General features: G+C 33.6%; 1 non-coding gene across 1 annotated transcript; it reads right to left on the bottom strand.

Moving 5' to 3' along the window:
* Positions 1–11926: 11926 nt before the first annotated feature.
* Positions 11927–12032, bottom strand: LOC121228429 (small nucleolar RNA R71). Its single transcript, XR_005926005.1, has one exon. It is a non-coding gene; the product is annotated as a small nucleolar RNA R71 (small nucleolar RNA).
* Positions 12033–16331: the final 4299 nt, after the last annotated feature.

The following is a 16331-nucleotide window of genomic DNA, read 5'->3' as shown; positions in this document are numbered from 1 at the left end:
AAAACCTGTCACGAATATCACGTATCAGCATGTTTTGGGCCTCGTAGGCTCGTTTAAGGGAAATTATGAATGTTTTTGAAAAGTTTTAAAATTGAGTGGAAATTCATGTCTCGATTTTGAATGTTTGTTTGAGTTTAAGTTCGGTAATGCCTCGTACCCTGTTCCGGTGTTGAATACGGGTAAGGGGTGTTACATCCATAGTGAAGTTAGTAGTGTATCCTTGCTTGACACTTATTCACACTATGGATTTGCCATTTAGGATAGAAGCACAACTCGATGTCGATTTCCCCGAATGCAAAAATGTTTGGAAGTCAGAACTAGTATATTCGATACGAGTAAGGTATCCTCCAGAATACACAAGCATAGAATTCCTCGTTCTCTACAAATACTTGATTATATGCTGAACTGCTTGCTAGTGCCTTGGTCCTGGATTCGCGTGATATCAACTTACCAACCCCATTGCAAAATAGATATCTGGGCATGTGCATAGCATAGCTTACATGAGACTTCCTACTGTTGAAGCATAACGAACCTTTCCCATGTTCTCTATTCCTTCAGCTATTTTAGGATAGTCCTCTAAAAAAAGATGAAATCCCTATACAGAGGGTTGATTTCCCTTCTTTGAACCTGCCATTGGATAATGCTACAATATCTTGTTTATGTATGAAGCCTGAGATAGTGTTATCAGTTTATTCTTTCAATCCTTCAGGATTCGAATACCTAGAACAAAATTAGCTTCTCCCATTTCCTTTGTAATACCCCTTACCCGTATCCAACACCAGAATAGGGTACGAGGCATTATCAGACTTAAACAGAAGCAAACATACAAAACTGAGATGTAATCCCTAAAACAAACCTACAAGGCCCAAAACATGCTTTGGAAGCGGTTTGGGACTAAACTAAGAATTTTATAAAATTCTACAACACCTAGAAAATTTTTCATCAAAACAGGGTCACACGCCTATGTGGCTTGGGACAGCTCGTGTGGGTAGGCCGTGTGGTCGCACACGCCTGTGTCCTTAACCCGTGTAACTCACTATTTATGACGCCATGCACCAAAGAAAGTCACACTGCCAAGTCACACGCCCGTTTGCTAGGCTGTGTGGCGAATTTAATTTTCGAAACTTTTCATAAAATAGGTGCAAACTTCACACGCCCTAAACAAACACGCCCATGTCCCTAGGCCGTGTCCTTCACACGACTGAGGCACACGATCGTGTCTCTGCCCGTGTGGACAAAAATAATGCTATTTACCAAACCATTTTGCCACCCTTACTTGCACTAACCTGCACAACAACAAGCAACACAAATCCAAGTATATACATACAACCAATTCAGCCACAACCAAGTCATCCACACATCAATTACAGGCTATTTCCTATCACATACAACATCTCATACTTATCATCTTAAACCATGCAAAATCCACATTCATGAAAGACATCTTCATATTCATATATACTTAACCAATATTAGTGAATTTCATCTTCATGATAAGCATCATCACATAAATAGACCAATGACCAATAAGAATAATATTAGTCAACTTCTAATGGCCATATACAAAATAAATCATTAACCATTACAATGCCAACACATTTGGCTAAACCAATATGACACATAAAAAAATAAGCAAGTCCCTAACATGTCATACTAATGACCAAGTCCCTATACATGTCATACTCAAAATATTGAAACCAAGTATACCCAAAACAATCGTTTGACAGTGTGAATCGAGCTCTAACGTTCCTCGATCACCGAGCTAGGTTGGTGACACTATAAGGAATGGAAAGAAAAAGGGGAGTAAGATTTTAAGCTTTGTAAGTTTGCATGCAAATAATAAGCAACATAAATCATACATTAATCATATAACTAGTCAACATAAGTTAACATAATTATCATCATGTATCTTAGGCTTAGCTTACTCATTAGCATTCTTACCAAGAGTTCATCTCATACTAAAGTCCATACTTATGAGTTTTACATATATACCTGTACCAACTCATAACATAGTTGCATACTTTGTCATCTTTGACATACTCTTCAGATTACCCGTTGAAGACTTGGAATATTATTGGATACACGAAAAGTCTTGCACATAAGTGCCACATATGTAGCCAATGCTACCTCATATCTCATAACACATAGGGCTCGTATACGAGCTAATCACGGGCCTGCTCACACAAGCTGTCAGTCAAGACGTAACTACACGAGCTGCTCACACAAGCTGTCAAGTATCCGTAACACATACCGGACTACCCAGCCACCGGTAGGACGTACATGACTAGCACACGGATTCACATAAATCACATAATTCATGGTTTCCTAGTGACATGTCACTTGTATCCTAAACTATTCCTAAGGTTCAACTGGGATTTTCTCATTGTCAAAACTTCGTTGAATATTTCTATAGAAACAATCATACAATTTATGCAATATTAAACATTAAATACATAATACAACATTGCATTATTTACACACAAACTTACCTTGGTAGAAAATACTAAGAATTGGACCTAATCGTCAATAACCTTGTTTTTCCCCGATAAAGGTCTGAACTTCATTTTTTTATCTATAATAGCAAATTTAACTTAATTTAATTATCACATTACTCAATGCTGTCAAAAAATCAACTTATAGCAAAATTACATTTTGTCCCTAAACATTGACATATCTTTAGGCTCGTAAAATGAAATGTATCCATTTTCTTTGTTACCCTAGCCTCAACCCACATTTTTTATCAAATCACATTTCTATTACCCATTTTCATAACTTTTACAAATAAGTCCTTTTATGCATTTTCGCTAAAAATTACTTAGTAAAAGTTGTTTATCACACCTTAAACATACAATATCTTCCATCAAAAATCAAAATACATTCATCTCACACATGGTTAAATTTTTAAACATGAACCCTACTTCAAAATAATGGTAGAAATAGGGAAATCGGGTTACGAAGACTTCAAAAATGTAAAGAGCATTAAAAATAGGGCTAGAATGTACTTATAATCAAGCTTGAAAGTTGAAGAAACCCTAGCTATGGTCTCCTTGAAAAATTTGGCCAAGGCAAAGAAGATGGACACCAACTTTGACTTTATTTTCCCTTTTTATTCTTTTATTTACTAAATGACCAAAATTCCCTTAATGCATAGCTTTGAAATTTTACCTATTCATGTCCATTTTTGTCCACTAACTTATCCAATGGTCTAATTACCAACTAAGGACCTCTAATTTAAAATCTCATAGCAATTGGACATCTTTAACAAGTAGAACTCAACTTTTTCACTTTTTACAATTAGTCCTTTTGACTAAATTGAGTTACCAAACGTCAAAATTTTCGAACGAGATTTTCATAGAATAGTTTTATAAAACTGAAGACCATAAAAATATAATAAAAATAAAATTTTCTACGTCAGATTCGTGGTCCAGAAACCACTGTTCTGACTAGCCCCAAACTTTAGCTGTTACATCCTTCATGCTAAATTGTTGGGTTAACCACAGTTTAACTGATGACAATGTCCCTACATCATTCCCAATGAGTAGTAAATCATTAACATATAGAACGAGAAAGACTACTTTTCGGTCCCCTAAATGTTTATAAACACAAGGTTCATCCACGTTTTGTTTAATTCCAAAAGTGTTGATCGCTTAATTGAATCTTTGATTCCATGAATGGGATGCTTGCTTAAGTTAATATATGGATTTAAGTATTTTTCAAACTTTATGCTCATTTCCTTTAGTTAACATCTGGTGGGTTGCATCATGTAGATGCTATCTCCAAGGTAGCCATTAAAAAACGCTGTCGTGACATCCATTTGCCAGATCTCGTAATCGAGAACTATCGCAATTTAGACCCTAGTTAAAACGGTAGTTTCAGGACCACGAATCTGAGTCAAAAAATATTTTAAAATTATTTTTTGTGTTTATTATGTGTGAATTTATATTTGTGAAATTTTTGTGATTTAATTTTGTCGTTTGAGTGTCAGATTAAATAAAAGGACTTAATCGAGTAAATTGAAAACTTGATAGCTTATTGTATAAGGACCAAATTGTTATTGGCTTTGTAAATTGAAGCATTTAAGTTGCAAATTTGCCATTGGACTTAATGATGGTCGGTTATACCCTTATTATATATATTTTAGTTATTAATTATAAAAGGTTAAAATGGTAAAATATGAAATAATAATTTGAGGGACTAAAATGTGAAATAAATGAAATATATGGACTGGTATGAATACTAGGAATATTCAACCTAACATGAGTGAAGTGAAATTTTGCATATTTTGTGTTTTGTGCAATAGGGACTAAATTGTAAAAAGTGTAAAATGTCATATGTTTGGCCTTTTTTCTAAGTATAACCTTTTGCTACAAGTTTGGCCTTATAAGTTTCCACATTTCCATTCGCCTTTCTTTTCCTTTTGTAGATCCACTTACACCCTATGAGTTTTATCCCTTCTGGTAAGTTTACAAGTTCCCACACTGAGTTGTAATACATAGAGCCCATCTAAACTTTCATAGCTATTTCCCAGAGCTTGGAATCATTACTTTATATTGCTTCGTCATATGTGAGTGAGTCATCATCTTCCTATTTAACAGGCTAAGTGTTAAAATCACTTTTTCTATATTGGAAGAACTCATGCGTAGGAGAGACCTTTCCACTGTGATGAGGCTCTCTATGATGCTAATTGTTTGCAAGTCTACTATTAGGAGTTGGTTCTGGAAACATTTCTATAGGGTTTTGTATATTTCTCGAAATCTCCTCGAGTACCTCTTTAGTCCAAGGTTTGAAGTCATTCATGTAAATTTTTTCAAGGAAAGTAGCATAAGTCAAGACTATAACAGTTTGCTCTTTCGAGTTATAAAACAAACCACCTTTTGTTCCCTTTGGATATCCTACAAACATGTACAATTCTATTTGTGAGTCCAACTTTATTGCATCTTTATCCAATATGTGGGCCCTGCATCCCCAAATCCTAAAATGATTAAGATTCAACTACTTACCATGCCACAAATCGTATGGGGTTTTCTATGTTGCCTTAGTTGGCCCATCATTCATAACATAGCAAGCCGTTTGTACAATGTATCCTCCAAAAAATATTGGCAGCTTGGAATAACTTAATATCGAATGTTCCATGTCTAACAATGTTCGATTTCTTCTCTCTGCCACACCATTCTATTGTGGATGGCCTGACGTGATTAATTGGGATAGAATCCAATTCTCTATAAGGTAACTTAAGAACTCATTAGATAAATATTCCCCACCTTGATTAGACCAAAGTGCCTTTATGGGTAAACTTAGTTATTTCTCCACTTTTGCAAAAAAATCTTTGAATTTATCGAAGGCATCCTTGCAGTGCTTTAGGTATACATACCCATATCTGGAATAGTCATTAATAAAAGTTACATAGTACTCGTAACCACCTCTTGCACTAACGCTCACGGGGCTACATACATTAGTGTGCACAAGTTCTAGGGTTTTCCAGCCCTTGTTCCTTTTGCATTAAAAGATCGCTTAGTCATCTTACCCTCTAAGCAAGATTTACATTGTGGAAGACCAACTTCTTTAAGTAAACTTAAGATACCGCCTTTCACAAGTCTAGTGATTCTTTCTTGGTTAATATGATCAAGTCTCAAATGCCAAATGTACACCTTATTAGAGTGAGAAGTTTTAAGTGCGCCTCATTTGAGTGAGAAGTTTTAAGTCTTTTATTTGATAGTTCAGTCTCAAGCAGTGTATACATCTTTGGTTTGATAAAATAATGATTATTTTAAATCCATCCTTTGTAGATAAGATTGTGATTTCTAAATTTTGCTATTTTATTATTAAAGGTCACGATCAAGCCGTCTTTATATAAACATGCAACGAAAATTAAGTGTTTTTTTGAAACTTGATACATAGAAAACGTCTTTTATAATAATCTTCCTAATATTATCAAAATAATGATGTACATCTCCCACTGCTTCAGCTGCCACACTTGTCTTGTTCCAGGCCCGCAATGATAATCTCTTATCTCTAAGATCTTTCATCTCATTGAACCTCTACAGAGAAACACAGAGATGATTAGTGGCTCTCGAATCTATGACCCAGTGGTTTATTTAGTCTTCCACTAAACAAGCTTCTATCATCAAGAGTTCCATACCATTTCCTTTAATAGCTAGGTATTCTCTCCACTCTTTAAAGTTTTCCTTGAAGTGCCCTTTCTTGCTGCAAAAGAAGCATTTTAACTTAGATAAGTATTTTGGCTTTCTGGTTTTCTTCCTTTCCACTTCTAGTGGCCTAGAGACCTTAGGCTTTCCTTTTTAGCGTGCTTTCTATTCCCTTTTGAGGAAAAAGTGACAATTATATTTGATTCTATTCTTCAGACCGACTAACTGTTGTTCAACATCAACTCATAGGATTGTAACTCCTTCATGATTTGTTTAAGCGTCAGGTTTTTGTTGCCAAGGTTATATGTCACCTGAAAACCAGCAAAACCCTTGGACAAGCTTTTGAAAACCATCTCTGTTTAGGTGTTTTGGTCAAAATTGGCCTCATTGTCCGTGACCTTAGCAAAGTATTCCAAAAGAGTGATCATATGGTCTTTTCTTAGAGTGTCGAGCTTTTTCTGGGTATTCATTAAACTAGTTATAGTACACTGTCGAGCTAGGGCAGCTTAGCCTTTGAATATGTCTTCTAGCTTATTTAGAATCGCTTCAGTAGTGTTACAGCTCTTTAGTTTCTTATATAGAGTTTGGTCACACCTTCGAGCTTATAGAAATGAGCTATCTCATCAGACTCTTCCCAACATATTCTAGCTTCAACTTGAGTGGCTGGAGGGCACTTAGTATCAAGAACTATTTTAAGTTTCTTACAACTCAGCACAATTATCAGTTTGTTTTTCCATTCATTGTAGTTTTTTTCGTTAAGTTTTTTTAGAAAGTATGTTCAATAAGGGAGTTGGTTCCATATTCGAACTAAAAATAAAAACATCTATATATTAATATCTTTGTATTAAGAAAATGTTTGAAATTTTTTTGAAACATTACGATATGCATTAAGATGATGCATATGTAATACATTAAACCTTGAAAATAATTTTAAGTCATTACAACGACAATTCCCACACATATTGAATCAAGCCACTATAAGGTGGTCATTATCAACTAGTAAGAACATGGATTTCCATCAAATTAGTACATGAACCTAATTCCTTAGGCATTCAGACGTACTAATAATCGTGTAACGTTTGACCATTATTTTAACTTAAGTAGAGCTCCGTGGGGAGTTACTTAACTAGAAGATCTTAAGTGTATAACCATCAACTCAACACATATCGCATCATGCAACACTAATGAGTCGTCGTGGGACAATCTCACCGAGTAGCATGCTTTGACTAGTTATCCTATTTTGAAGATAGAATTTCTTGACCAATTACATGATAATGCCTACCATAGGGGCCGGTTCAACTATTATTCGATCACAAGAAAATTCTTCTTACTTTTAGGAAATCTCATCAGTGAAATCCATATAGATATCCTACCATGGGGTAGTGCACTTGCCATGCCATCACAAAAGATCATTGATGGAGGCCGTATGTCTTGTTTAGGGACCTTCTCCCACTTAATATTTTAAAAAAACATGCAAGGTTTTTATATTTTTTGGTTTCAATCATGTATGATCAATATATGCATGACAATTACTTGTGACATTCTTTCGTAAACTATATAGCATGCTTATCTCATATATGCATGACTTTCGTTTAAGGGAAAAACTGAAGAAGTGAATATGAATTGTGCACTAAGTAGTTTCCCAAGAAAAGGAGGTAAGTCGTATTTGACTACTTAAAAATAAAGTCTCTCCTTGCTAGATCCAATCCTAAACATGCACCTTCTTATTGTAATCAAATTAGCTAAATAAGTAAATTGAAGAATACATCACATGTAATTTCTCATTACCATACTTCTTATCTTTAATAGATCGATTGTGAATCATCTCATACATACATATCAAAATTATATCATAAAATATTATTAAAGAAATATATAAAGAAATGGGTAATAAAAGAAAATTTCCAGTTAAGGTTTTCATGGCTATATTTCTAAAAAATAAATGAAAACCAAAAAAAAAATTACATAGTTTTTGTAATAGACCATTTTTAGTCAAATCAGAATAGTGATTTCGGGACAAAAAATCCAAAGTTGAAATAATCATTTTATTATTATTTTAGTGTCTACAGCATGATAGTATCATTGTGTGAAAATTTCTTTAAGAAATTTTATCATTTGAATGCTTAATTCGGTAAAAAGGACTAAATCGCGTAAAATGCAAAAGTGATGTTCTATTAACTAAGGGTGTCTAATAGCTATGGAAATTTAAAGTAGAGGTCCTTATGTGGTAAATAAACCATTTTTAGTGTTATTGGACAAAGATGGACATGCATAAATGAATTTTAATGGTTTATATTAAATGTTAATATTGTAATTTGGTTATTTAAGTAAAATAAATAAAACAAAAATAAAAAAATTTGAAGGCTATCATCTTCCTAGTTGATTTTTAGCAAAGAAGAAAACCATTTTTAGGGCTTGAAGCATTCGATCATCTCCTAGCTCAATTGTAAGTCCATTTTTGTTCGGTTTTTAATGATTTCTACGTTTTTAAGATCGTTGCAACTAGGTCTAGCTAGCCCAAGGACTATTTTGCAAAATTTTTAAATATTTTGAATGATTCCATTAACGAATAAATGTGTGTTTTGATGTTTGATGATAGATTATGAATATTGGTTGTGAATTATACAAGTTTTATAAAGTGATTTTTAGTGAACATGCAAATTAGGGATTAAATTGTAAAATGTGGAGACTTTGGGGTTAAAATGTGAAATAAATGAAAAATATGGCCTGCTAGGGGCATAATAGTAATTTGGATAGCATGGGTTAGTATTGAATTGCATGAATTTGTGATTTTATGAAATAAGGACTAAATTGTAAAAGATGTTAAACATTAGGGGCAATTGTGTAAAAATCCCTTATAGTGAATTTTGGACTAAATTGAATAGACAGATGATTAAATAAGTTAATTTTGATTATATCTAGATCAAGAAAGGCGAAATACGGACTTAGATCGGGGAAAGAACAAGGTTACGGAATAGTTGATTCATTTCGTCGTTTTAGCATCCGAGGTAAGTTCATATGTGATAAATTTCATTATAAATGTATTTTAAATGCTTTGATATTGCATAAATTGTAATTACAAGATTATGGATATGTTCAACGAAGATTCAACGACGATTCAACATTCGAAATCCCAGTTGAACCTTAGGAATAGATTTGGATACTAGTGACATGTCATTAGGGAATTAATGTGATTATGTGATCCCGGTGTTGGTCTTATACGTCCTACCGGTGGCTGAGTGGAAACACGAAAATTTACACATTTTTAATTACTATTTTTAACTTAAAATCATATAGTTTCGATAAAATTCTTGTTGAAAAATAATTAATTTTTATAAAATAATTAAAGTGCACTTAAAATATGAACATGTTGAATTTTAGTTAATTTTATACTTAGTTTTGATGAATTTTGGTTATTTTCTATAGATTTGCACAAAGGGCGAAAAATGGCTCGGCAGACACTACTAGAAGCACAAAACCGAGAAGCAATTTGAAGCATCAAGGCTAATTAATTTTCAGCCTAAGACGGTACAAAATTATATGTATTAATTCATAATATAATTAATTTTAATTTATATCCAATTTAATTTGGGTTAATAAATTATTATTAATTAATTATGAAAAAGTGGTCCAGTTGAACTAAACCGAGTGAATCGAACCGACCAAGAAATGGATAGCCCAAAAACTGTCCCAAGAGCTGACCCAAATCAGCTTTTTACCTGATTATTTAAGCTTGCAAAGAGGCCCTTGAAGACTTGTTCAAGTTGCATTCAAACCCCTCCACAATTGGTGGCTTTGTAGATATGCCCCAAGCCAAATTTAGCAAAGTTAAAACCATCAACCTTGCCACATGTGTGGCCGTCCAAGGGATGGCTCTTTGGCTGCTATTTTTAGCTAATTTTAGCATCCATCTTCAGCTATAAAAACCCCCATTGGCTGATCATTCAACACATCTCATTCATTCACATCTTTTCTTTCTTCTCGCCATTTTCTATCTTCTTTGCCATTCTAAATTCTCTTGCTCTCTTGCCGATTTCTTCCCTTGAAAAAGGGGTGTTCATCAGTCATTTTGGAGCAACATTGAAGTTTTCATAGTAGCTTTGGTCGACGAGGACAACAGAGAATGAAGAATGGAGTAAACTAGTCAAGCCACGAAAAAACACCGGATTTGATTCTTGTTCCCTATCTCTTTAATTTTTGTTGTTGTTATGATGAACATATCTATGAATATTTATGTTGTTGGAATGATTAATTTAATCAATTTAGCTTGAATTTAATTCGTGTTAGATTGATTGTATTTCGTCTTCTTAAATTGTTAAAATTGTGTTTTTGTTGTTATAGGCCTTAGTAAAATGCTTGGTTAAGTAAAATCATGACTAAGTTACTCTTGTATTACAATTGTGAGGTAGCTAATGAATTAGTTATTTAAACAGATTGAAATTGTAATTAATGGAGACAGTACTAATCAGTGCATGTTTAATCATCTAAGGCAGCTGAAGGTTAAATTAGCAATTTTATCTGACGATACAATTGCCTTGCATAACTTGCAAGATTATTGTGATTAAACTATTTCAAGGTAAGGTTACTTTGTTACCTTACATAGTCTTTTATGTTCTTATTAAATCGAGTTAATTGTTTGAATTGACATAGGGATATATTTAAGAGATTATTTCGATTTAATAAATATGTATGTGCAATAACGTATTTGCCCATTAAGATTTTTATAATCGGTTGAATTGGCGTAGGGATATAGCCAAGAAATGAATGGATTTTGGTAGGTGAGTATGTTCATAAGTTAGCAAATTACCGAGTTGCCGAGAATTTATTCATAACAATATAAACATGAGTTGAATAATTCTAAGTTATGTCATCTTGATTAAACTCGTATTTTGAAATCGTGCGTTTGAGATTTATTTGCTTAGTTTAAAATCTTAGTTTTTAATCACTCTCTTCAAACAAAATATTTTTTTTCTTCACCAAAGTGTTTTAAATAGCATTCATAAATAATTCTTTTAACAGTCCCTGTGGGTACGATAACTCTAAATTTACTTGTCACCTTATTACTTGCTGCGATTGTGTACACTTGCACATTTTCATAGTTCCAAGTTTTTGGCGCCGTTGCCGGGGACTGTTTTAAAAGTCATTATTTGTGAATTTGTTAGTTTTGCACTTTGGTTTATTTTTCTGTTTACATTTTAACTTAATTAATTTTTCTGTGATTATTTTAGGTGTTTATGAGTATTGAGCGAATTTTTTATTTACTCCCTGTAGACCTTGAGATTGAATGAACATTTCGATAGCGAAGAAGACAAGCAAGTCAGAGAAGGATTGAAGAGATGAACTTTGAAAATCTGAATCAAGGAAACGATGCAAACCTTGCTCAAAATCCTATCCTTATCGCTGATGATAGGGATAGAGCTTTAAGATATTATGCCATGCTTGTATTTCATGATCTTAATACGGGTATTAGGAGATCTGAAATTGAGGCACGATAGTTTGTGCTGAAGCTAGTCATGTTCCAGATGCTTCAGACAGTGGGCCAATTTAGTGGAATGCCTACTGAAGATCCTCACCTACATTTAAGATTGTTTATGGATGTGAGCAATTCTTTCAAGTTAGCCGGAGTTCCCGAAGATGCATTACGATTGAAGCTATTCTCGTATTCGCTAAGGGACAGAGCTCGAGCTTGGTTGAACTCATTGCCACCAAACATAATTTCCACATGGTAAGAGTTAACAAAAAGATTCCTTATGAAGTATTTACCGTCTAGCAAGAATGCTAAATTGAGGAATGAGATCACTACTTTTCAACAATGGATGATGAGTCCTTGTATGAGGCATAGGAAAGGTACAAAGAATTATTACGGAAGTGCCCTTATCATAGAGTCCCACATTGCATCCAACTTGAGACATTTTATAATGGTCTCAATGCTCACACGAGGATTGTAGTGGACACTTCTACTAATGGTGCTCTCCTTTCTAAGTCTTATAATCAGGCTTATGAAATCATTGAAAGGATTGCCAGCAACAATTATCAATGGCCAACCAATCAAGCAGTGTTAGGAAGACGAGCCACTAGAATACATGAAGTGGACGCTCTTACTTCACTCGCATATCAAGTATCCTCAATATCATCAATTCTTGAAAATTTTACCACTAATAGGTTTAATAGTTTTTCAACACAGCCACAGAATCAATTTGAAAATGTAGCTTGTGTTTATTTTGGGGAAGGACATTTGTTCAAAGAATGTTCATCGAACCTAGAATTCATGTATTACATGGGTAACCAGAACAAAAATCGTGGAATACAAGGACTGCAATCCAATTTCTATTACCCATCATGGCGAAACCACTCTAAGTTTTCCTGGAGTAATCAAGGGGTAGGAACCAGTAACAATTATGCCCAACCTAGACCAACCCAGCCACCTAGTTTTTCTCAACAAGCTCAAAAACCAACCCAAGCTGAACCATCCAATAGCCTAGAGAATTTATTGAAGGCATACATGGCGAAAAATGATGCCACTCTAAGGAATTAGGAGAATCAAGTGGGCCAGCTTGCAACTGAACTCAGAAACTAACCACAAGGTTCTTTACCTAGTGATACGGAGAATTCGAGGAATCCAGGGAAGGAGCATTGTAAAGCATTGACACTAAGGATCAGAAAGACATTAGAGCCCAACACTGTCGAAGTTAAAAAGATGTAACAGCCCATTTTTGAGTCAAATCGGAACAGTAGTTTCGGAACCACAAATCTAAAGTCAAAATATTTATTTTATTATTTTAATAAGGTTTACATCATGATAGAATTATTATGTGAAAGTTTCGTAAAGAAATTTTACCATTTAAATGCTTAATTCGGTAAAAAGGATTAAATCACATAAAGCGTAAATTATGAGTTCTATTAGTTAAATAAACCAAATAGATATGGAAATGAATTGAATGAGCCTTTCATGGTAATTATACCATTATTATAATGAGTGGACATATTTAGACATTGTTTAAATGATTTTCATATGTTTTATTTAAGGTTAGTTTTGTAATTTAGTAAATTATGTTATATTAAATAAAAGAAAACCAAAATCATATTATTTCCTTCATCTTCATTGCCGAATTTGAGAAACAAAATAAGGTTTTTGAAGCTTCCATGGTTTTGGCACATTCTTAGGTAGATTAAGGTACAATTTTGACTCGGTTTTTAATAATTTATACATTTTTGAGCTCATTGTAGCTTAATCTAGCTAGCCCATACTTTCATTTTCAAAACTAATATAGATTTTGAATAATGCCATTGTTGAATACTTGGTTGTTTAAATGTTTAATGATAGATTATGAAGGTTTAATGATAGATATACAAGTGTTGTCAAGTGATTTTTTTTACAAAAATGTCAATCCAGGATTAATTTGTGAAATTGTGAAATTGTAAAATGTTGTGGTTAAATGTGTGAAATAAATGAAAGATTTGGGTTGCTAGTAGTATATAGGAACTTTGGATACCATGGGTATTGGCCTAATTGTGCAATTTTTCATTTTTATGTGTTAAGGACTAAATTGCAAAGTGGTCAGAAGTTTAGGGTAAAATTGTAAATTAGCCAAAATGAATGTTTTAGGCTAAATTGATATGAATGAAAGTTTGAATGAGTTAATTTGATATTTTATAGATCAAGATAAGCAAATACTGGAACTAGATCAGCGAAAACAAAAAGTGGACGAATAGCTGATAGTTTTATCTGAGGATACGAGGTAAGTTCATATAATTAGAATCAAACTTTTATATACTTGTGATTATCGAAATGAATGTCTAAAAATGAAAATATTTAAAGTTTAATGCCTTATTGATATAATGTATTTGCCACTGAGCCTCGTTTGAACTGTAAAGATTCATTGGATACGAGTGACAGGTTATTGGGATTACAGTTTTGGTCGAGCTCCTGCATTTGTTGTGGACTCACCACAGCTTACATGAACTTACCGATATATCAGCTCGTAAGAGCTTACTGTTCAGCTCAATAGAGCTTACCGTTTCAGCTCAATAGAGCTTACTATTCATCATCTCTGGAGGAGCTTACCGAATATGGCTTAAAAGGGCATATATGATGATGAATTGACGGATTATTGACATTGTTCACTCAATTATCCTTTGAAGTTCTAATAGGTTCAACTGACCTAAATATTGATATACAGACGAGTTACAGTTTATAAATGTTATTAATTTTATACATGATATATGAATTTGGAATGATGATAAGCATTGTATTAATGAATGGTTTCATGTATTTTTACAATGACTAACATGTGATGAATACTTGTGATTAGGTGTTGGTTAATTGAATTGGTTGCATTTTTAGTATTGCTTTGATTATGTATAAATGGTAAGTTTAATTCTGAATTATACGGGCTTACTAAGCTATAAAGCTTACTATGTTTCTTTTTCTATGTTTTTATAGAGGCTCGTTAGCTCGCTCATTTCAGACAAGTCGTAATTGCACATCACACTATCCAATTTCCAAATGGTACTTTTGATCTTGTGGATACATGTAAATGTGACATGTATAGGCTAGTTAAGTAGATGATAGTTATGTTAATTTATATCATGACTTTGGTATATTTTGTATATGAGTTAAGCCATGTGACTTGGGTTATTTTGGTATCATATTTGGTTATGTATAGGTGTTTAATTATGGTATGTTTTAGTAAAGGATAAATGGAATGAAAATGTGCAAATAATGTTTTAATATTTAGTTGTTAAATGAATAGATTATGAATGATGTTGATTAGGTAATTGGGCATATGAATGTTAGTTTTGATATGGCAAATTATATGTATTGAAATGGTTATATTGGCTGCCTAATGAATTTTAAAAAAATGTGGTCATTTATGCTTGAGAATGCTTGTGTTTATATGGTGGCAAAATGGCTTTACAAAAGGCCTATCTTTGTCCTCGGGGGCAAAGATACAGGCATTTAGCTCAGCCGTGTGCGACACACGGTCATGCTGCACGATCGTGTGTCCCCTGGGGTACCCTTCAAAATGAAGTCAGTATACCCTACAGGTTTGGCACGGCCTAGACACACCGGTGTGTCTACTGGACATGTGTGATACACGGGTTGGCACATGAGCATGTGGTCGGCCATGTGACCCAAGTCAGTAACCTCTCTAGTTTTCCCATGGCCATGGCACAAGGGCGTGTCCTCAGCCGTGTGACACAAGTCAGTATGTATGCCTTGTTTTCACACGGTCTTAGACATGGGCAACCGTGTGACACTTGAAAAGTGAAAATTTTTCTAAGTTTCTGAAATTTTTATATGATACATTTTTGTACCGAATGTAACGCCCCCACGCCCGAGACCGTCAACCGAGTCGAGCTTGAGGTGTTACCGAACATAAGTTATCAAATTAAGAACTTCGAATCATTTTTTTCTACATTCACAGCTTTCTAGCTACCTGCGTCACAGTTACAAGAAAAATAATATCTCGAGTTACGAAACTCAAAATAAAGATCCGTAAATTTTCCCTAAATCTAAACTCCTATATCAATTTACTAAATTGTTTCTAGAATTTTTGGTTGGGCCAATTAGTACAGTTTATTAGTTAAAGTTACCCCTGTTTCAGGACTTGGCTGGACTGACCTCTGTTTACTACGAACCATATATCTCTCTGTGAAAAATTTATATGACTGTTCTGTTTGTTTATCCTGAAACTAGACTCAATAAGGATTCCAAGAATATAAAATAAAACACCTAATTATTTTTTTAAAATTTATGGTGAATTCCTAAAGTTGGAACAGGGGATCCAGAAATCACTCTAGCCCTGTTTCACAAAAATTCAAATATCTTCTAACATATAATTCCTTTACCTGTTTCGTTTGTTTTATGTGAAAATAGACATATTGGGATTTAATTTCATATTTAATTCATCACCAAATTGGATTTCTATGATTTTTAGTAAAATTTGAAACTCACTCAGTGTTGCTGCAATGTTCTATTTATGGCAAATTTCATCTTTCCATAAATTTTTATGGACTAGATAACCTATTAACTTTCCATGACATCAAACATGGTCTAAATTAGTCATTTCCATGACCTATCATTATCAAGCATTTTCTCAACCAAATCACCGCCATATCACAAAATTATTTACACGAAATAGGTATATTGCTATACATGCCATACTTAAGTTTTACAAGCCA

The sequence above is a fragment of the Gossypium hirsutum genome, chromosome A04, assembly GCF_007990345.1.
Source record: "Gossypium hirsutum isolate 1008001.06 chromosome A04, Gossypium_hirsutum_v2.1, whole genome shotgun sequence".
Taxonomy (NCBI): domain Eukaryota; kingdom Viridiplantae; phylum Streptophyta; class Magnoliopsida; order Malvales; family Malvaceae; genus Gossypium; species Gossypium hirsutum.
This window is presented reverse-complemented; position numbering and strand designations above follow the sequence as displayed.